The following is an 18,075-nucleotide window of genomic DNA, read 5'->3' on the forward strand; positions in this document are numbered from 1 at the left end:
TCTTGAACTCCTGAACTCAGGTGATCCACCTGCCTCGGCCTCCCAAAGTGCTGGAATTACAGGTGTGAGCCACCGTGCCCGGCCCTTATTTATTTATTTTAAGACAGGGTCTCACTCTGTCATCCTGGTTGGAGTGTGGTGACACGATCTCAGCTCACTGTAACCTTCGCCATCTGGGCTCAAGCTATCCTCCCACCTCAGCCTCCCAAGTAGCTGCACCACCATGCCTGACTAATTTTAAAAGTTTTTTGTAGAGACAGGGTTTCACCATGTTGCCCAGGCTGGTTTTGAACTCCTGGGCTCAAACGATCGGCCTGCCTTGGCCTCCCAAAGTGCTGGGATTACAGGCATGAGCCACTGTGTCCAGCCTGTATTCTGTCTTTTAAACACAGGCACTGAACCTCTGATTAAGTTGGTTTAATCACTGTCCCTGAACATGTATAGATTCTTACCACATGCTGTCACTCTTGCTCAGCTTGCAGCTGGATGTCTTCTCCCTCCTTCTCAGTCATTCCAAATTCTATTCTTCTTCTTCTTGTTGTTGTTTTGAGATGAAGTCTTGCTGTGTTGCCCAGGCTGGAGTGCAGTGGTGTAATCTCTGCTCACTGCAACCTCCACTTCTGGGTTCAAGCAATTTTCCTGCCTCAGTCTCCCTAGTAGCTGGGATTACAGGCACATGCCACAATGCCCGGCTAATTTTTGTATTTTTAATAGAGATGGGGTTTCGCCATATTGGCCAGGCTGGTCTCGAACTCCTGACCTCAGGTGATCCACCTGCCTTAGTCTTCCAAAGTGCTGGGATTACAGGCGTGAGCCACCGTACCCAACCCCAAATTCTTTTTTTTTTTCTTTTTCTTTGAGATGGAGTTTCGCTCTTGTTTCCCAAGCTGGAGTGCAATGGCGTGTTCTCGGCTCATCACAACCTCTGTCTCGCAGGTTCAAGAGATTCTCCTGCCTCAGCCTCCTGAGCAGCTGGGATTACAGGCACAGGCCACCATGCCTGGCTAATTTTTGTATTTTTAGTAGAGATGGGGTTTCTCCATGTTGGTCAGGCTGGTCTCGAACTCCTGACCTCAGGTGATCCACCTGCCTCAGCCTCCCAAAGTGCTGGGATTACAGGTGTGAGCCACTGCGCCTGGCCACCCAACCCCAAATTCTACTCTTTGTTTGAGGCCCACTCCTTCCATGTTAGCATTCTGCCTGCCCTCCACCCTTACCTTGAGCTCTTCCTAGTCTATGTCACCTGGAACTTACTTATGTCTTAGTATGTTCACTCTCTTGTATTGTTCTGTTTCTCTTACATGTGTGCAAGTCTTGCCTCCCCAACTAGAATTTTAGCTTATGAAGGGCAGGAACTATAATTCTTATTCTCTAAAATTTCCCATGGTTTCTGTGTATTCGTTCAACATACATGTATTAAGTTCTCATGTGCAGCCAGGCGTAGTGGCTCATGCATGTAATCCTAGCACTTTGGGAGGCTGAGGCAAGAGGATCACTTGAGGCCAGGAGTTTGAGACCAGCCCGCACGACATAGCAGGATCCTGTCTCTATTACATTAAAAAAAAAAATTATGTGCTTGAACTGTGCTAGGTGCTAGGGCATGGTGGCTCATACCTGTAATCCCAGCACTTTGGGAGGCCAAGGTGGGAGGATTACTTGAGCCCAGGAGTTTGAGACCAACCTGGACAACATAGTAAGACCCTGTCTCTATTTTTAAAATAATTTAAATTAAAAGTTAAAAAATATATATATATATATATATGTCACTGGAGTAGCTAATAATGTAATTTGATAACTGCCTATAAAAGTATTGAGCACATAATAGTATTTCACTACAGGTTTGATGGATTGACAAATCATGCTGCTTTTCCAATAGGCATTCAATGAATGGAAATTAATTAATGAGACAACTGAATTACAAGCTACTAATATGGCTGTTCCAGGTGTACCTCTCCTGTATGAGCCTAGATCTAGCTATCTTAACGGTGTAAGAATGATTTGAGAGGAGAAGTGGTCTTTAGAGTCACCAAAGCAGAGAGTCTACTGTCTTTTCAAGGCAGTGCTAACTCCTTTCCTTAGGGCCTCGTGATTAAATCAGAAGCATTTTACAGGCATGGTGAATACCTTCTGCCAATTGTGTCATTCAGGTTGGTCGATTATGAGAACTATGTTCATCATCATAATAAAAACAGCTATAATTGAATACTTACTGTGTGTTAGACATTGTGCTGATTTCTTTTCTCTCCCTCCCCTCCCTCCCTTCTCTCTCTTTCTCGCTTTCTTTCTTTTCTTTCTTTTCTTTCTTTCTTTCTTTCTTTCTCTTTCTCTCTTTATTTCTGTTTCTCTCTTTCTCTCTTTCTTTATTTCTGTTTCTCTCTTTCTCTCTTTCTTTCGTCTGTCTTTCTTGTCTCTCTCTCTCTCTCTCTCTTTCTTTCTTTTTGATAGAGTCTCGCTCTGTCACCCAGGCTGGAGTGCAGTGGCGCCATCTCAGCTCACTGCAACCTCTGCCTCCGGGTTCAAGTGATTCTCCTACCTCAGCCTCCTGAGAAGCTGGGATTACAGGTGTGCGCTACCACACCTGGCTAATTTTTGTATTTTTAGTAGAGACGGGGTTTTACCATGTTGGCCAGGCTGGTCTTAGACTCCTGACCTCAGGTGATCTTCCTGCCTTGGCCTCTCAAAGTGCTGGGATTACAGGTGTGAGCCACTGAGCCCAGTCTGATTTCTTTGCATTAATTATCTAAATGCTAATCATAACCCTGTGAAGTGGAAACTATTATCATCTCTACTTTACAGAAGCGGGAACTAAGACACAGCTAGTAAGTAGGAGAAGCTGTATTTGAACCCAGGAAGTGTGATTCCATACTATGCTGTCTATAGAAGAAACTGGGAGAGTGGAGAAGTGAGTTTTTGAGGTGGCCCTGCCATTCACTCACTGTGTGAGCTGCAGAAGTCATTTCAGCTCTCAGGTCTTCAGCCCCTTCTGATCACATAGGGACAGCCCCAGACCTAAAGTTAATTCTTCTGGATCCAAGGCCAGTGCTCTTTCCACCAGTCCCAGCTGCCTAAATCTGGTGGTGATGATCGTTTAAATGTCGTCTTTCTTTTCTCTTTTCTTTCTTTTTTTTTTACATGAACAATTATACTGCAGAAAAATCTCATCTTTCATCTCTCTGTGGTATCGGGGCAGCCTGTAGTATTGCCATTTACAAGATGGGTGTTGTTTTTCTTTGAGATGGAGTCTTGCTCTGTTGCCTAGGCTGGAGTGCAGTGGTGCGATCTCAGCTCACTGCAACCTTCTCCTCCCAGGTTCAAGTGGTTCTTCTGCGTCAGCCTGCTGAGTAGCTGGGACTACAGGGATATGCCACCATGCCTGGCTAATTTTTATATATTTAGTGGAGAAGGGGTTTCACCATGTTGGCCAGGCTGGTCTTGAACTTCTGACCTCAAGTGATCTGCCCACTTCGGCCTCCCAAAGTATTGGGATTACAGGCGTGAGCCACCGCACCTGGCCAGATGTCCTTGTTTTGAGAGATTAAGTATGAAGACTTCGATGGCTTCATGAAAGGCTTGGCTGATGGGGAGTATAGAGAGAGCTGCAGAAGAAGGACCCCGATGCTAATTTCTTTCTATGACACCATTCCTCAATTCTTAGGTTTATTACTTAATTATTATTATTATTATAGAGACAGGCTCTCGTTCTGTTGCCTAGGCTGGAGTGCAGTGGTGCCATCATAACTCACTGCAGCCTCTACCTCCTGAGCTCAAGCCATCCTCCCACCTCAGCTTCCCAAATAGCTAGGAATGCAGGCATGCAACACTGATATGGTTTGGCTCTGTGTCCCCACTCAAATTTCATCTGTAATTGTAATCCCCATGGAGGGACCTGGTGGGAGGTGATTGGATTATGGAGGGGGGGCAGTTTCCCCCATGCCGTTCTTGTGATAGTGAGTTCTCACAAGATGTAATGATTTAAAATGTGTGGCTTTCTTCACTCTCTCTATCTCCTGCTGCCGTGTAAGACATGCCTTGCTTCCTCTTCACCTTCCACCATGATTATAAGTTTCCTGAGGCCTCCCCAGCCATGCAGAACTGTGAGTCAAATAAACCTCTTCTGTTTATAAATTACCCAGTCTCAGGTACTTCTTTACAGCAGTGTGAAAATGGACTAATATAACAACCATGCATGGTTAATTTTTTATTTTAGTAAAGGGTCTTGCTATATTGTCCAGGCTTGTCTTAAACTCCTAGGCTCAAATGATCCTCCTGCTTTAGCTTCCCAAAGTGCTGGAATTACAGGCGGGAGCCACTGTACCTGTCCCATTTCTAGGTTTGTATATATACTTTCATGGTTCTAAAGGTATGTCAGCACAATGTCTAGGTTTAAATGAGAACATTTCCCAGTATACAGAATGCTTGCTATCAAGAGTTCATTCACAGAGCATATAACCAAAACCAGGCTATGACTAAAAGGCAGGGGGTGGGTCCTTTTTTTTTTTTTTTCCCCCCAGAGACTTGGTCTCACTCTGTTGCCCAGGCTGAAGTGTAGTAGCACAATCATAGATCACTGCAACCTTGAATTCCTGGGCTCAAGCGATCTTCCTGCCTCAGCTCCCTAGTAGCTAGAACTACTAGAGATGGGGGGTCTAACTGTGTTGCCCAGGCTGGTCTCAAACTCATGGCCTCAAACCATCTTCTGGATTTGGTCTCCCAAAGTGCTGGGATTATAAGTGTGAGCCACTGTGCCTGGCCTTTATTTTTTATTATTTTTATTTTTATTTTGAGATGTCTGCTATCCACAGACCCCTTCCTCCACAGGCACTCTTCCCAGCTCTCCCTCTATCGTCTCCTCTATAGGTCTCCTTCTGTTGCCCAGGCTGGAGTACAGTGGCACAATCATGACTCATTGTAGCCTTGACCTACTGGGCTCAAGTGATCCTTCCACCTTAGCCTTCCAAGCAGCAGGGACTACAGGTGTGTGCCATCATGCCCAGCTAATTGTTTTATTTTATAGAGACAGGATCTTGCTATGTTGCCCAGGCTGGTCTTGAACTCCTGGCCTCAAGTGATCCTCCTGCCTTGTTTTCCCAAAGTACTGGGATTACAGGTGTGAGCCACCATGCCCAGTCCCCAATTCCTTTTTGATTGGATAGTTGGATCAATGCCATTAACAGACTGAGACCAAGTAACAAGAAAGAACAGGCAAAGGCTGACTTCTTTGAGGAGCTTCCACATAGAAACCAAAGCTGCTTAAATCTTCCATTTTGTCCTTTCATAGATGGGATTTTGCCTCCCACATATGGAGACAAAGGATGATAATTTTATTTATTTATTTATTTTTTAGACAGAGTCTCACCCTGTCACCCAGGCTGGAGTGCAAAGGCGCGATCTCGACTCACTGCAACCTCTACCTCCTAGGTTCAAGCGATTCTCCTGCCTTAGCCTCCCAAGTAGCTGGGACTACAGGCACGCACCACCATGCCCAGTTAATTTTTGTATTTTTAGTAGCGACAGGGTTTCAACATGTTGGCCAGTTTGGTCTTGAACTCCTGACCTTTTGATCTGCTTGTCTCAGCCTCCCAAAGTGCTGGGATTATAGGTGTGAGCTACGGCGCCTGGCCAGGATGATAATTATCTGAACAAGTGAGCATGTTTGACTGGCTTCAGCCAGTGTTTTAAATTGTTGTGCTTAGGACAGGCACAGTGTCTCATGCCTGTAGTCCCAGCACTTGGGAGGCCGAGGCAGGTGGATCACTTGAAGTCAGGAGTTTGAGACCAGCCTGGCCAAAATGGCAAAACCCCATCTCTACTAAAAATAGAAAAATTAGCTGGGTGTGGTGGCAGGCGCCTGTAATCCCAGCTACTCGGGAGGCTGAGGCAGGAGAATCACTTGAACCCAGGAGGCAGAGCTTGCAGCAAGCCGAGATTGCGCCATTGCACTCCAGCCTGGGCGACAGCGAGACTCCGTCTCAAAAAAAAAAAAAAAAAAATTGTTGTGCTTAAATAAAAATGGGTTTGCTATACTACTCATGTTGTTATTTGACTCAGCTCTCCCTCCTTGGTTTCCCTTGCCTGTGTGTCAAGGGTAGCTGTGTGTTTTGTTCTCACCATGTATTTAAGGAAAATACCTTTACAAATATATTACATACTCATGCACACTGATCCCAAACCGCTGGTCCCCAGGCCCTCAGCTGCAGCCTGATGTAGAAGTAGGTGCTTCAGAATTTTGGCCTAGGGCAGACTGGCTGCAGCCTCCACTGAGGTGCCTGCCGGTGTCCTTCTGTAGGGCTTCTTTACCACAAGGCAGCCTGGCAGGACATCCTTTGTTTCTCTGCCCTCATCACCTTCCCTGGCTTCCAATTTCATCTTGTCATTTTTCAGAATCATTTACATGGTTCTCCTGTATGCTTTTTTTTTTTTTTTTTTAAACCTTCTCCATTCCTGCATAAAATTCTATAGAGACCAGGGAGAGAAACCCACCATCTTTCTCTCTCCCCACTAACCCCTTTCTCTCTGTCACATACACACACAATAGCAGGCAGACTTCATCTCTCCCCTAACCTTGCCATGCTCCCAAATAGCAAATCAAGATCACTCCCCTTTTAGGAGACAGGTCCATCCTTTTGGTGGATTCACCCCAGGTTGCTGAAGGGCCGAAATTCTGAAGCATCTACTTCCATGTTAGGCTGCAGCTGAGGGCCTGGGGACCAAATGTTTGGCGTCAGTGTGCATGTGTATATCATGTTTTTGTAAAGGTATTTTCCTTAAGCAGAAGGTAGCTTTGATTGTAGGTTAGAATTCTAAGCATGAGTGGGAGGGGAAGTTGGGGGGTGAGGAAAAAAGTCCTGTTCTGACCTTTGCGGATGGGGTCAGAAGTCTTGGTCCTTGCTTTTCTGGCAACCCTCGGTCTTTATGGGGAAAAATTCCGGGTCAGATGGGGTGAAACAGAGGGAACAATGCACTTCTTCACAAACCAACATATAAACACTTGCAAATGAATTCACGCAGGGACATTCATCAGCTTCAAAAGGAGAGCGGAATTGGGAAAGGAGTAGGCAGAATTGAGAGAGGAGAGTTTGGGAAAGCTTCTCGATGAGAGCGGTGCCTGGAGAGGTGGGTTGGAAACCGTCGCTGAGAACAAGGCACAGGTCAGCCGCCTTTCCGGGCGTCTTCTCGCAAACCCCAAGCCGAGGCGAGCTGGATGAAGCGCTCCCTGGGCAGGCCGGGCTCTCCGCGTCCCTCCATCACCTGACCCCGCCGGCTCTCGCAGACTCCTTTCTCCATACCCAGTCCTCCCGGCTCTCCCTCTATAATCTCCTGACATCTCTTCAAATCCAATTATTGAATTAATTGACGTGCGAACCCAGAGGCAAACAGAAAGGGGCGGCAAACACCGGGCGGCTCAGATTTATCCTCCGGCCTCCGCAGGGCCCGGCCCGACGAGATTTACTGGGCCTCGAACACGGCGACAGTTCAAACCTTTGATTAATCATGTTTTTGTGCCGGCCCCATAATTTAGTTGCTCTTTTTCCCTCCCTGCCTTTTTTTTTTATCAGTGGAAACAGAGACCGAGTCCTCATCAGCTTCAATTACAAATATTAAGGCTCCGGACAGCACTTTGACAGAGAGGCGGCCAGCCCCCCACTTCGTCCCGCCCCCTTAAATCATCTCCGAATTAACATCACAATTGGCGGCTGGCGCGCGTTCAGATTTAAATGGTGGCATATTGTTCGCGGACGGTCTAGTTCAGACCCGCGCGCTCGCAGCTCCTGCGGCGGGCCCCGCCTCTGCCCCCACAGGACCCTGCGGCCTCCCGGGAGGCTGTGACTCAGGAGCCGCAGGAGGCTCCAGGCCCTGTCTCCAGCAGGGGGCTGCAGGCTAGGGCGCGCTGGGGCGGGGCAGGCGGGATGCAGAGAGGGGTCGGGTGTGGGGCGAGTTGGGCAGAGGGAGAGGAACCGCAGATGCGGGGTGGCAGGAAAGGGGCTGGGGCTGCAGGGAGACAGGTGGATTTGGTCGGGGTTGGGGATTAGGAGGAAAAGACCCGCTTTCTGCAAATTAGGTGCAAACGACGGCTCAGAATGAGCGAGTTTGGGAATGCCACTACACAGACCTTTGGGTTTGGGATTTTGACCCCTCGCTGGATCTGGAGGGCACCCTTGGGTGGAGAGGCCAGGAAGTAGGGAAATCTCTTGCTCCTTGAGTCATGCGATTATGAAGGAAGAGTGTGGAGCAAGAGTTCTCCATTTCCTGAGAATATTAGAGAAAATTGGTCTTAAACCACAGCCAGAAGGCTTGAAGATAGTCTTCTGGAAGACCTGGGGTGAGGATGAAATACCCCCCCGCTCCGGCCTCCGGGGGGCTTTCAGACTAGAAGGCCCTCGAAATAGCCAGATTTTTTGGAAGGCTTTTGGGGGGACATATATAACTGTTGGGCTCTGTCCCACTCAAGAGAAGGAGAAAAGGGAGAGTCATTCCCCTGACCCCATCAATCCTTTGAGAATGAAGGAGCCCAGGAGGAAACATGTCAATCCAGGACTCTAGGTTTCCAGATATTTTCCTATTCTAACCTGTCTGTTCCTTCTTGTCCGCATCAATCTCCAGGACCCGATTTCCGCCTAGCAACATCACAACCAATCAAGATGCAATTAAACCTGTCAGTTCGGCTCATCCTTAACTGGGATTGGCTACTCGCTGTATGCGTATCCCAAGTTTTCATTGGCTGACGGCCACCTGTATGGAAATGAGAATTACCCCGGACTCTCAGGCCCTTCTCGGCAGTGCGGACCTGTGGCTTGGTTCGCTGAAACCTGCAAGGTCGGAGCCGAAACTCCTGGGTTTGCTTGTTGTCCTGTCTTCTCTTCCTCAAAGGAGATCTCTTGAACATTCCCTTTTCCCTCTGCGCCCCTGCCTAAGGCCTAGTCTGAAAGAAATCCGGCCAAATAACCAGAAATAATGCGGATTTGCACGCTTTCTGCATCTTATTTGCATTCTCTAGGTTCAAGGTCAAGATTTTGCCCCTTCCCTCTAATGCTGCCAGTGTTCTAGCCCCTTTCTTCCACATCCATTTAAGGGGCGGCTTCTCTCCGTGTGAAGTTCCTGCGTCCCTGCCTCAGGTTTGCCAAAACCCTCCCTTCCGGCTCAGCTTCCTCAATTCCCGACCGCCCCCTCCTCCATTTCAAGATCCAGGCATCTCGCACAACAATCCAGTCTAGGAGGGAGTTAGAGGGGGAGAGGACCCCCCCCAAAAAAAACCCCCTCCATCCTCTCTCCCCATCCATTTTCTCCGAGGGAGCCGAGTTTGACAGCGAATTCATTCTGAGCGGGGAGGGTGATTTATTCTTCAAATATACCGACAAGTGCGGGCATGATGGAGCCCATTAAAATGTTGGGAGATTGTTTTTATGATTGAAGTCTGTATTACTCCAACCATAAAGAAAGAGAGCAAGGAGTCATTAGCATTTTCATGATGGTGTATTTCTGCTTGTCTCCGCGCCATCACTCATCTTTACTGCCCGTCCCTTTGCTCTCGCGCTGCTACAACGAGGAGAGACTGCAGCCTGAGTTGGGGCTGGGGTGGGGGGAGATGGGGGCTAGAGATCCGCGCCCCCCACGCCGCTCTGCCCTTCACGCCCAATCCTCACCCTCCCTGGGACGCAGATCGAGGGTGAGAGGCTGGACACAGAGGTAGTGCCTCAGCTTCCTTCTGCGGCTCCTCCTGCCCCTGAAGTGTGGGAGCAGGGGGTCCTGCCCAAATGGTGCTTGGAGATCTGAGCACGGTGGCGTTGCGGGAGGGGTTACACCCCTTCCTTTCTCCGGCTCTTCACTTCCTGACCTACACTGAGAGCTCTTCAGGGTTATCCACATAGGAGTAAATTCATGAATTCCTGGCTGAGTGCCTTGGGCTGGAGACATGAGTGTAGGAGAGGGCAAGAGGGAGGAGACCCCAAATTCTTGGGTTTGGAAAACTGGGTTGGCAGGAAGTTGGGAGCCTGGACCTTTGGTTTCTGTCTCTGCGATCCCCTAAAGGGCCCTTTGACCTTGCTCCGGGATAAGTTCGAGCCTCCAGTCTCCACCCTGATTCCCCAGCTCCTGCTCCCTACTAATTCCCTAAATCCTTTACTCTTTCTACACAGTCATTTACAACCAGACCCTTCAGTATTCCAAGGAACTAATTTACACCCTCCATGGAAATAATGGAGATCAAAATAGTTACTGTCAAGGAATGAGCTTGGAGACAGTTGGCTATGGGTAAAACACTGCCTCCAGATGCCGGTGGATTGTTGGAGTCACCTGTCCTCATCTCTGTCGTCGTCGTCTTCTTCTTTCTCCTTCCTTTTTTTTTTTTTTTTTTTTTTGAGACGGAGTCTCACTCTGTCGCCCAGGCTGGAATGCATTGGCACAGTCTCGGCTCACTGCAACCTCCGTCTCCCAGGTTCAAGTGATTCTCCTGCCTCAGCCCCCTGAGTAGCTGGGATTACAGGTGCATGGCACCATGCCCGGCTAATTTGTGTGTGTGTGTGTGTGTGTGTGTGTGTGTGTGTGTGTGTGTGTATTTTTAGTAGAGATGGGGTTTCACCATATTGACCAGACTGGTCTCGAACTCCTGACCTCAAGTGATCCACCCGCTTTGGCCTCCCAAAGTGCTGGGATTACAGGCGTGAGCCACTGCACTTGGCCTCATCTCTGTCTTCTGATAAGACACAGACATATAGAAACAGTCACTCCAGGTTGGGCACAGCCTGCCTGCATATCCTATTGCCCCCTATTTGAGTGGGGGTTGGTTGGCATATAGGCTAGGTTAAAGGGTGATGGGGAAGAGGAGATAGAAGTAAAGGTGGTGAAGTGCAAGTGGTAGCTAGGAAGACATTAATAGTGATAATAACAATTAGTGGACTCCCTTTATTTTATTTTATTTTATTTTGAGATAGAGTCTCATCTATTGCCCAGGCTGGATCAGGGCTCACTGCAGCCTTGACCTCCCAGGCTCAAGAAATCCTCCTGCCTCAGCCCCCGGAGCAGGGGCATCCACAGGTGCATGCCATCACACCTGACTAATTGTGCTTTCCCATTGATGCCTCACAACAACCTGAGAGGTAGATTTCATGTCCTCCATTTCACAGAATAAGAAACCAAAGTTCAGGTTGGGAGATACCCAAGGACACTTAGGTGGTAAACAGAAGAATCAAGATCTGGACCTGGACTGTCTTCATCACCTGAAGCTACCTGAGAAGGAGTTCAGGGTCTCTAAAGTAGAAGCCAGAATGACTGATAGCTCCATTTACTTCATCTGGGTTGATAAGAAAGTGAGGAAGTCTGTCTGGTAAGAGCTTAAGAATTTGGAGAGAAATTTTACTAGAAATATTTATCTTGTGGTGATTGGGTCTAGGTAGTTGGGTAGTTACTACCATTGCTGGGATCTACCTCTCTCTAATCACTTAGTGAACATTTATTAAGCATCTACTATGTGTCTTCTTTTGATTGACCCCACCCTCCCTTTTCTCCACCTCCCCTACTGAGATGGGTACCTAATAGAACTCTCAGGTCCTGGGCAGGGGTAGAGGCCCAGGAGAAAAGGGAGGCATGGAGGTGAGAGCCCCCGTATAGCCTGCACAGTGCCCAGAGGCGGCTGCAGCGGCGGCTCCAGATTTATAGCTGCCCCGGTACTGATGCAATAAAAGCAAACGATCCTTTTCTGTACTAATTTCTGTGTAATTAGATATCTCCTGGCATGGAAAGTGGGGAGTGGGGGTGGCCAGGAGGGGAGGGTGCCAAGGACTCTTCATGGAGTCCTCCTTGGGAGGAGGGACTGCTGGACACACATGGCTTCAGGTGGGGCTGGTTGGACACATGGATCTGCATGCACTGTGATGCACACAGGAAAGCAAGGAGGTGGAGGAGTCTTGATATGTCAACACACTTGTGTGCAGGATGGGGACAGACAAACCTGAGATCCTGCACAAAGATCCTGGAGCCAGAAGAACTAATTCGTGAGTAGTCTGTACACAGGGAAGATATTGAAATCCTCAGAGGAGCTGCATACAGATTTCCCTGTAATAAGCTAGATACCAAGACCCCAGACCCCTGTTCAGAGAGGCTTGAACAGCAGAGAATTCCTTCAGATTCATCACATTTACAGCCACAGATACAAAACAATATATACATACACTTGCAGGAATACATATATATATATACACTTACTTGCATGAAAGCACATACACACCTCTCTTAATCAAATGCAAAAATTACAATGTCTAAACTTAATAGGCACTCAGCAAATGTTTGTTCACTCTTCCCATCCTCATTGCCTGCCCACCTCCTATAGGCAGGAAACTAAAGGATAAAAAAAGCTCTTTCCTTAAGTAAGGTTTTCTTTAAAATACTTGAAGATGGATCCTATGAAGCCAAGAGAAAGATGAATCAGAAGAAATCAAGAAAAATGTGGGGATGGTTAGAGGGGGAATGATTCTGGACTCTTTCCTCTCTTTTGGGAGAACAAAATCTCACAGAGGAAAAGAACACCATTGTTATTATTATTACTCCCTTACCCCGACCTCATGGTGACAAACAATTACTATGGATATGGCAGTAATGCCGTTTGGAGCGACACTTCTACCGAGCTAAGTATTCATCATACACTTGAGAGTGTTTGTGGAGGAAGCTCAGAGGGCCTCTTATCCAATCTCCCTCTGCAGCCTGAATCTCTTTCACAGTAAGCCTGCTGGGGAGCCAGCCAGTTTCTGCTTCAGCACTCCTGCTAAAATGGAGCTCTTAATAAGCAGCCTGCCCCTATCGATGGACAGCTGCAGGGATTAGAATATTCTTTGGTGCAATTGAAATCTGTTTTCTTTTTAATTTCAGAATATACTATTTCTAACTACCTGTCAAATCTCCTTGAGTTATTCTAATGTTTTAATACCAGTTCAATTTAAGCATTAATTGTCCCTCTACAATAGCAATAACAATTAGATACTCATTGGAAAATCAGGAGATTTTGATCTCCACAGATGACTGTCATGTACTTATCTTAAACCCGTGTTCTAATGGGTAATTCATGATTAACCTGAGTAATGAAAATGTATCACGATAAAGAAAGATTTGTCATGCCTTGTTATCACTTCATAAGGCCATCTTTCTAGATACCTGCCATAACATCAGGATATTTCCATCCCAATAAAACATGATCATGATGTGCTTGGCTAATAAAAAGGAAAAAAGCTGTGTATTAAAAATATGTTTAAAATGATTTGCATGAGTGGTGTAAATATAAACCACCACCATCATCATTGTCAACATTATCCCCAGTTTATTTGCCTTTTGAAATCCCTGCCCGACCTTGAGGGTGGGAGGTCGACAAAGGAAGAGGGAGGCAGAAAATTAGCATCTATTAAATGCTTATTATTGCTAGGCACTGTGCTAAACACTCACAGTAACCCTCTAAGATAGGTATTGCTGTAATGCTATTATAGGTGAGGAAACTGGGCTCAAAGAAGTTCAGGAACTTGCTCTGGGTCATACAGTTAGTAATCACGGGATCAAGATTTCAACCCAGGTAAGTGTGATTCCAAAGTCTGCACTCTTTCCCCTACATGTGGACTGGTTACATTTACTTTGACCTCAGCAGTGCCTCACTGAGTGGATCTATGCTGCTACTGATGTGACACTGGTGAGGAGACATGCTGGGCTCAATGATCCTTCCTAGACACCCAGAGTCCCACAGGGGAGCCAGAAGTTCTGAGCCTGACCTTTGGGGCTTTTGTGTTCAGTCACATTACTGCCTTCACCCAGGAGTGTCCACACATAATCGTGGGCACTGTCACTGTTGCATGCAGTGTCACATCCAACACTCATTTGGACTCACAGGCTGCACCTTCCCATCTCCCAGGCGGTGGTGTGTGCAGCCAGCAGGGGTCGCCGGCACACCAGGAATTACCACTTTCTGGGTTTGCCTCCTGGCCCAACAGGATGGAAACGTTCCTCCTCCTGTGTTCTTCTAAAATCTTACATTAATCCCTCACCTTAATCCCTCGCCTTCTCCACCTTCCCCTCCTATCCCCCCAGACCCAGTAGGTTTCTTACAACAAGCTGGGTAGTAGTAGACCAGTAAGTAACACCCTAAGCTGCTGAACCCCAATCCAGACCAGAGATCAGGGATTCTGGCAGTCAGTTCTGCTGTAGGAATGGCCAGGGAGCTGATAAGAAGCCTGGATCACCCAAGCTTCTGGATCAGCCTTGGCTAGGGAGGACTCTCCCTCTTCTCAGTCCTTCTCCCAAACCCATCTCAGCATCTGCCACTGTACCTGTCTTGACCATTCTTTCCTGTCTCAACATCCATGTAAGCATCTGTCTCAGGCATCCTCAGACCCTCAAGGCCCTTTAGCTCCCTCATCTTGGGAGGGCCTAAGAATGCAGGAGGAGGCAAATCTCTAGTGATCTGTGGCCAGGGGTTTTGGATGAGAAATCGTGGTTTGGGTAATACAGGGGAGGGACCCAGGTACCCTACCTCACAACAGTAAGTGGGGGCCAGGCATCTGCTATCTGTAGGAAAGGAGTCCAGACACCATCTGTGAAGGTAGCTGTGTCTGCCTTTTGGGAGGGACATCTTTTCTGCACCTCATCCCTCCCCTGCTATAGCAACAGTGCCTCAGCTTTTCCATCCCCCATCTCTCTGTTGACCCCCTCCCCTCAATTCCTGGAGCCCACTGATTGGCGGCTGCCTGCTGCAGGGCCAGCTAGGTTTATGACTTTGCGGCAGCTGAGGAGAAAACGAGGCCAGAGACAGAAAAATGGAAACCTATCAAGAAATCAAGGATGGTGAGAGTAAGAGAGAGAGAGTCAGAGATAGAAGCAGAAAGACTCCAAGAATAATAGAAACAAAAAATCAAAATGATGAGAGGCACAGACTGAAGTAGAGACACATACAAAGAAAATTGTAGAGATACTGATAAAAGATGATGAAAAGGTGTTAGGGCTGGGGAGAAGAGGGAGAGAGAAGCACAGGCAAAACCATTAGGATAAATCCTGGGAGTAGGGATGTGCACGGCTTTCTAGGGGGACAGGAGTTGCTGGTAGTAGGTAGAGGCTGAGGCAGTCATTTAGGGACTCCCAGAAATCACTCGGTGGTACAAAAGAGGCTGGAGGATCTTGCAGCCAGTCCCAGTTCTCCCCGTGCCTGTTCCACGTTCACCCATCCACACCCTCCTCCTGGAGTTGTTTTTGTTTGTTTGTTTTTAGACAGAATCTTTCTCTTTCAGGCTAGAGTGCAGTGGCATGATCAGGGCTCACTGCAGCCTCGACCTTCCAGGCTTAAGTGATCCTCCTGCCTCAGCTTCCTAAGTTGCTGGGACTACAGACGTGCGCCACCACGCCTGGCTAATTTTTATATTTGTGGTAGAGATGGGGTTTCGCCATGTCACCTAGGCTGGTCTCAAACTCCTGACCTCAAGTGACCCACCTGCCTTGGCCTCCCAAAGTGCTGGGATTACAGGTGTAAGCCATCGCACCCTGCCTCCCTCCTAGAGTTTTAAGGCTATTGCAGGAATGTCCTCCTTAAGGATGACCCATGACCTAGTATGTAAGGGTCTCGTTCCATGTTCCATGAAATGCATGGGAAAACTGAGGTCTGAGATTTGGGAGGAATTTTAATATTAGAGCTACCCTTTTTTGAGCATGAATTAACTCGCAAGGTTGTTAGTTCTCTGTCATGGCATCTCATTTGGCACATATCGCTTTTACCTTATAATATGGTTATTTCTCTGTACGTCTTTTTGCTAATATATAAGCTCCTTAACAGCAAGGTCTGTGTCAGCCCTTCTTTGTGGATCCCACAGTGCCTTGTTCTTGTTTATTGAGTGAACCAATGAATGGCCCCTGGAGATGTTTAAGCAGAGGTTGGATGACTACCAATGAGAGATGTGGTCCAGGGAATTTCTGCACTGAATGAGTAACTGGAAATATGTGTCTAAGAGCTCTTTTGGTTTTGAGGTTCTGTAAATCCATACATATGAACCAAACCTTCCTGTTTCTTTCCCTACTTCTCCAAATATGCAGAGGTAAGAGCAAAAGTGGGAAATTCAAGATTACAAAGTACCTACTGTGTGCCGGGCTCTGTCCAAGGCATTTTACACATCTGATCTTATTCAATCTTCTCAAAAACAGGCAGGTGTTAGCCACAGTTTGCAAAGACAGTTTAAGATAGATGAAGTTTCTATAGGGACCTAAAGCCTGGGTGATTTCCATAATACCACGTTTCTTATAATTTGACATATTTACATAGTTTTAGAAAGGAGGAAAGTCAAAGAGGGAGTTGAGAAATGAAGGAAACAGGGAGAAGACATGGCTTCTAAATTCAGGGTTGGGAGAGAGATTCTAGACTCTAAGCCAGGAAAAAAAAAATCTACTTTTGTAAGTTAGAATAGGACTTCTCTGCTCTCACGTGAGTATGAACAGACTTGGGGAAAGAAAAAGCGTGAAGGACCACCACAGAGGAATCCTGAAGACGGGGTATTGAGGACTGCAATCTTTTTTAAAAAATTCCAGGTTTTTTTTTTTTTTGAGACGGAGTCTCGCTCTGTCGCCCAGGCTGGAGTGCAGTGGCCGGATCTCAGCTCACTGCAAGCTCCGCCTCCCAGGTTTACGCCATTCTCTTGCCTCAGCCTCCCAAGTAGCTGGGACTACAGGCGCCTGCCACCACGCCTGGCTAGTTTTTTGTATTTTTTAGTAGAGATGGGGTTTCACCGTGTTAGCCAGGATGGTCTCGATCTCCTGACCTCATGATCTGCCCGTCTTGGCCTCCCAAAGTGCTGGGATTACAGGCTTGAGCCATCACACCCGGCCAGAAAATTCCAGTTTTTTAGAAAAGAAATAGAGATGGGGGTCTCACTATGTTGTCCAGGCTGATCTCAAACTTCTAGCCTCAAGCGATCCTACCTCCTCAGACTCCCAAAATGCTGGGATTACTTGTGTGAGCCACTGTGCCTGACCTTGAGGACTGAAATCTTTGGCCCTGGGTTATGGGATTGGCAGTATGGGGTACAGAGGTGCAACAAAAATGCAATCTTGGGGATTTCAGGCATTTGTTTTCCAGCTAGGAAGGATATTGTGAGTTTGAGGTGATTAAAGAACATTCGGGAGTCTGGGCACGTCCAGGCTGTGGAGGTCCTATTCTGTGGCAGGACTTAGACCAGTGCTGTGCAGTAGAAATGTAATATGAATCAAACACATAATTTTAAATTTTCTAATGGCCACATTGAAAAAAAAAAAAAAAAAGGTGAAAAGAACCAGGTGAGGTTGGGCGCGGTGGCTCACGCCTGTAATCCCAGCATTTTGGGAGCCAAGGCGGGTGGATCACTAGGTCAGGAGTTTGAGACCAGCCTGGCCAAAATGGTGAAACCCCCGTCTCTACTAAAAATAAAAAAAAAATCAGCCAGGTGTGATGGCAGGCGCCTGTAATCATTCCAGCTACTCGGGAGGCTGAGGCAGGAGAATTGTTTAAACCCAGGAAGCAGAGGTTGCAGTGAGCCGAGATCCCGCCACTGCGCTCCAGCCTGGGTGATAGAGCAAGACTCTGTCTCAAAAAAAAGAAAAAAAAAAAAAAAAAAGAACCAGGTGAAATTAAATGCTAACATTTATTTAAGCCATATATCCAAAATGTTATCATTTCAATCTGCAATCAATATACACTTACTGAGCTATTTTAAATTTTGTTGATTCTAATTCCTTGATATCTGTTACATAATTTACATTTATATAATCTCAATTTGGACTAGCCACGTTTCAAGGGTGGCTGGTGCAGCTGGCAGCTGCCCTAGTGGACAGCACAGGCTTCGGCTTTACATTACTTCAGAGTGTGCCTCACATCTGGCTAGCCAGAGGCAACAAGACCTTTGATGGGGCAGTTGCAGACATCTCGGTTCCTACCCTTCATTTTTCAGAAGCCCTTGTGGCTTTTTTTTTTTTTGTATAGTCTCACTCTGTTGCCCAGGCTGGAGTGCAATGGCACAATCTCGGCTCACTGCAACCTCTGCCTCCCGGGTTCAAGTGATTCTCCTGTCTCAGCCTCCCAAGTAGCTGGGATTA

At 47.2% G+C, this 18,075-nt stretch overlaps 1 long non-coding RNA gene across 1 annotated transcript in view; it reads left to right on the plus strand.

The window, feature by feature from the left end:
* LOC103875767 overlaps positions 1-9,452 on the plus strand; it is a 21,688-nt gene extending 12,236 nt beyond the window's left edge. Inside the window, exon 2 of the long non-coding RNA XR_001892696.3 lies at positions 8,602-9,452. This is a non-coding gene — a long non-coding RNA (uncharacterized LOC103875767). The remainder of the gene's footprint in view (positions 1-8,601) is intronic.
* Positions 9,453-18,075: the final 8,623 nt, after the last annotated feature.

Source organism: Papio anubis, chromosome 9 (assembly GCF_008728515.1).
Source record: "Papio anubis isolate 15944 chromosome 9, Panubis1.0, whole genome shotgun sequence".
In the NCBI taxonomy this organism is placed as follows: domain Eukaryota; kingdom Metazoa; phylum Chordata; class Mammalia; order Primates; family Cercopithecidae; genus Papio; species Papio anubis.